This window comes from Nicotiana sylvestris, chromosome 3, assembly GCF_000393655.2.
Source record: "Nicotiana sylvestris chromosome 3, ASM39365v2, whole genome shotgun sequence".
NCBI lineage: Eukaryota > Viridiplantae > Streptophyta > Magnoliopsida > Solanales > Solanaceae > Nicotiana > Nicotiana sylvestris.
This window is the reverse complement of record NC_091059.1, coordinates 106,539,517-106,543,894: the sequence shown is the minus strand read 5'-3', so window position 1 is coordinate 106,543,894 and position 4,378 is coordinate 106,539,517.

Genomic DNA, 4,378 nt, shown 5'->3' with positions numbered 1-4,378 from the left:
ATTGATGATTTTACCGCGTATTTGACTGAAACCTATTTGTTATCGTCATGATTTGGGTTGATTGCCATATTTGGGCTTCATGCCAACTATTTGAACCCTCTGGAGATTTTTATCACTAATTCCTCACTGTTTGACTTATTACTTGAACTCAGTCCTGTTGATATTTACTGTTTTACAAACTCAGCCACTTTTATTCGTATTTGAACTTAAATGATATTTCTAAATGATGTTTTGGGCTGAGAACTACTGTTTTACTAATGCCCGAGGGGCATGTGATGATTTTTGAACTGAGTGAGGTCGAGGGCCATATGTGAGGATATGCTGAGTGATATGAGGCCGAGGGCCTGAGATACTTTTTATTGCCACGAGATGGCATGATATTGCGCTTGGGTCGTAAGGGGCCCCTCCGGAGTTTGCACCCCCACAGTGAGCGCGGGTACCCATCATGATTTGAGAGTGAGCCCGAGGGGCTGATACTGCACTAAAAGTGAGCCTGAGGGGCTGATATTGTACCGACAGTGAGCCCGAGGGGCTGATACTGTTCTGAGTGATTGTTATTGTGCCTAAGGGGCGGATTTCTACCTGTTATTCACCTGCTAAATTACCTGTTTTACTTGGTTTAAAGGAACTTCATTTGATTTTTTCATGGATTTACTGCCTTAAGTGATTTTACTACTTGATATAGAATTGCTTTATGCCTTTACGTGTTTTCTTGCTTTCAGCCATTATTTATGATTATTACTCACTAAGTCGGAGTACTCACATTACTCCCTGCACCGTGTGTGCATATTTAGGCGTCGCAGAGTCCGCTCCTGAGTGCTGATCCTCCCAGTCCATGCAGTGTTTTCGGAGACTACGAGGTAGTTGTTGGTGTCCGCAGCCCTCGTGCCTCCCTTATCTTACTATTTTAATGTTCTTGAACTTCTGTAACAGATTTGGTATCTAGTAGACTGGTATCCGGAACTATTAGTTGCTCATGACTTGTGACACCCCAGTTTGGGCTGTGTCGGGATGGTTTCTACTGTCGCACCTACTTTTTCCGTGCCCGTGGGGCGCGTAGGGAGTTTTCTCCAATTAAAGGACAGTCGAAACGGGATTTATTTATTTGTTTCAGAGTCGCCACCTGGGAATTTTAAGGCATCCCAAGTCACCAGTTTTAATCCCTGAATCGAGGAGAATACGACTCTGTTTATTATTCTGCGAACCAGTAATCCTGAGTAAGGAATTCTGTTAATCCGGAAGAAGGTGTTAGGCATTTCCGAATTCCTTAGTTCTAGTACGGTCGCTCAACTGTTTTTATTATTGGCTTAATTATCTTGATTTTACTATATACATTTTTATTGCATGATTTTGTTACCATTTCTGTTTATTGTTTACAATTATATAAACGAATTACGCGTACGTATATTCGTATTATATATCTTTTATAATTACGGAGAATCGTGCCACGCATACGTGTACACAAAAGGTTGATAATATATATATATTTTTTTATATATTTTTTATTAAAAAAAAATCATACGTTCGAAGTTAGAAATAAAATTAAGAACACTGTCGCCCTTGTATGATTAAACAGTGAACTGCACATCTCGGGTTATATGGAATTATTTTAACATCCTTGGAGAAATCCCTTTTATTAAATATTTGCTCGAAGTTGCGCGGACACATAATCCGAATTTGCTTTTAAAATTATAATCAGGTTACGCGAACGCATCCCTAATCGCGCAAAATATTTGTGATGGTATTATGGATTTTCCACAAATTGTTTATTATATTCATACATTTTTATGTGAAAATCATGAGAAATTCCCATTTTTTGAGAGGCCTTTAAATTCTTTGAAAAGAATTCACAATTTATTAGACGCTGATCGCAAATTATATTTTTTCGCGTATGACTTATATTCCTCAAAGCTATTCAAATTTAAAGAGCAAAATAAGCATATGACTAATACTATTTTAGTAAATACAATATGTATATACCCCAAAATGAATGGCATAAAAAAATTAAAAAAAATGTGATTTATGAGAGAAAGTGAGATTATTATTATTCCATTTGTAGCGAATGCTATTTCTCATCATTCTTAAAATTGTTACACATTATAAATCTAATCTCCTTCTACGTCGTTTGTTATTAATCTAATAGGAGAAATTATTCTTTGATTAATTCTGCTTATGATTGAGTTTGGGATATACATATCTATAATCAAACCAATTTGATTCTCAATCTATGTGAACTATTGCTAAACACAAACTTTCGCGTTGTATAAATTCCTAGGCCATTTGTTATTAAGAAAGGGAAATATTCTACCTGTTGACTTAATAAGAGATTATTGCATACGACATTATTCGTCATATTTCAACATTGTGAACATAACAGATCGTACTAATGCATCCTTCAATTGTTGATTATAAACATAAACATTATTATGCCATAAGTGAACAAAATAAAACTAACATCATTCGATCCACAACTAAATCGGATTTTTTACAAAATAGGCTAGTGATATAGTTTTTGCCATTTCGGTACCACTCTTTACTTGACTAATAATGTCACAGAATTTAAATAATAGCTAACTTTCAACTATATTCCTTATCTTGACAATTCGACCATAATTATACTTAATGAAATTCTGAAATGAATAGCATTATTACAACGTTCATACAAAATTCAAAAAGGAAACGTTTGACTAGTAGTCATCATGCCAAGCATATTACTGTATTAACCAACATAAAACAAAACTGAAATTTAAACTAAAGAACTTAGATGAGTGGAAGACAGAATTATAACTCCAAACTTCATTTATTTGCCATGTTGAAGCTTTTCACAACATGAGTTTAGAAGATATGTACATGGAAATGAAGGTAGAAGGAGTAAATTTCAGCAGTAGCAGCAGTAAAAAAAGCAACAGAATAGCAGTCTTTCCACAGATTTGAGCAATAATAAGATCCGAGGAAACCAGATGCACAGTAACAGTATTTTTTAAGAAATTTCAGATTTGAACCAAAAAATGCCACTAAAAACAGACCCGGACAGATTCAAAAATATGTTTATGATTTTTCTTTTCTTCTTCTACATATGTTTCAGATTGTGTGTGTATGTGTGTGTTCTCTTTTTGTTTCTTTTCGTGTTTTCTTCTTTCTCTTCAGATTTTCATTTCTGATTTTCTGCTTAATTCTCTTTCTTTTTATCTCACTCTATGTGTATTCTTTCTCTTCAAAATCTGAGTTTCAATTCTGATTTCCCTAATGCCTTCCAAAATCAGATTTTTTCTCTCTTTTTTTTTCAGATCCCAGTCTTAAAAATCTCTCTCAAAATCTCAGTCTTAAAATCTCTTTTCTGTCCTAAAATCTCCTTAAATCTCTGAGCCCCTAAAAATCTGTTAGCTTCCTGTATTTATACAGGTCTGTCCCTTTCTTTTTAGGTGCTGCCTGGACCCCTTCTTTCTTTTAAAAACAAAAAATCATATCAAAATCTGCTTTTAAAAACTTTAAATCCCATTAAGTGACCCTTTTCCTGATTTCCAGCATTCCATTACCCTTTGTTTCCCATTATCCCATTAAATTAAAAACCATTAACATTCCACTTTCAGCCCACTATTATTATCAGATTACCCTCACTGTTTTATCTCAGAAATATCCCAGAAATCCTACTGTAATTACTGTTATTACTGCCTTTAAACTAAAATTCAGAATCTGATACAAAACAGATTTTAAAATTTGTCCAGGCTTGATTATCCTTCTGATTTTAACAGCTAGAACCAATCCTAATCAACTTCCTAACACAATTGTATCTATCCAACATTTGTAAACTTGAATTCAAACTTAACATCACAATAACATTACACTTATTATTATAACAATTCAAACTGAACTTCAACATTGAACTAGAATCAAACAAACACAGGAGCATTGTCAATATATTGACACTGCCCTGAAACTTAATGTTCAGGAAATAACATATACACAGCACTTATTTTGACAGATTCATATAAACCAGGATGATTAAGCCGACGAGTATTAATTAAAGAGATTATCTACAACATCTATCAACAAACAGTCCATAAAATTAGAAACAGATTGTTTCAACTAGCATTATCACAAACGAGAATTCATAATGTAACTAATCGACGAACTTAATCGAGTCGGTTACACACATTGTAAATAATCATAACCAACAGAAACAATTCACATTTTGATCAAGTAGACGGGTAGGAGACAGAATCACAGAAATAAAAAAAAATATGAAAAATTACACAGGTTATTAAAACAAACAAAAATACACGTAGAATACACAAAAGAAATAAAAAAAATACCTCTGAATCTTCAAATTTATTCAGACTCGAACTCAACTTGGATTTGGACTTTTGAAATCAAATAG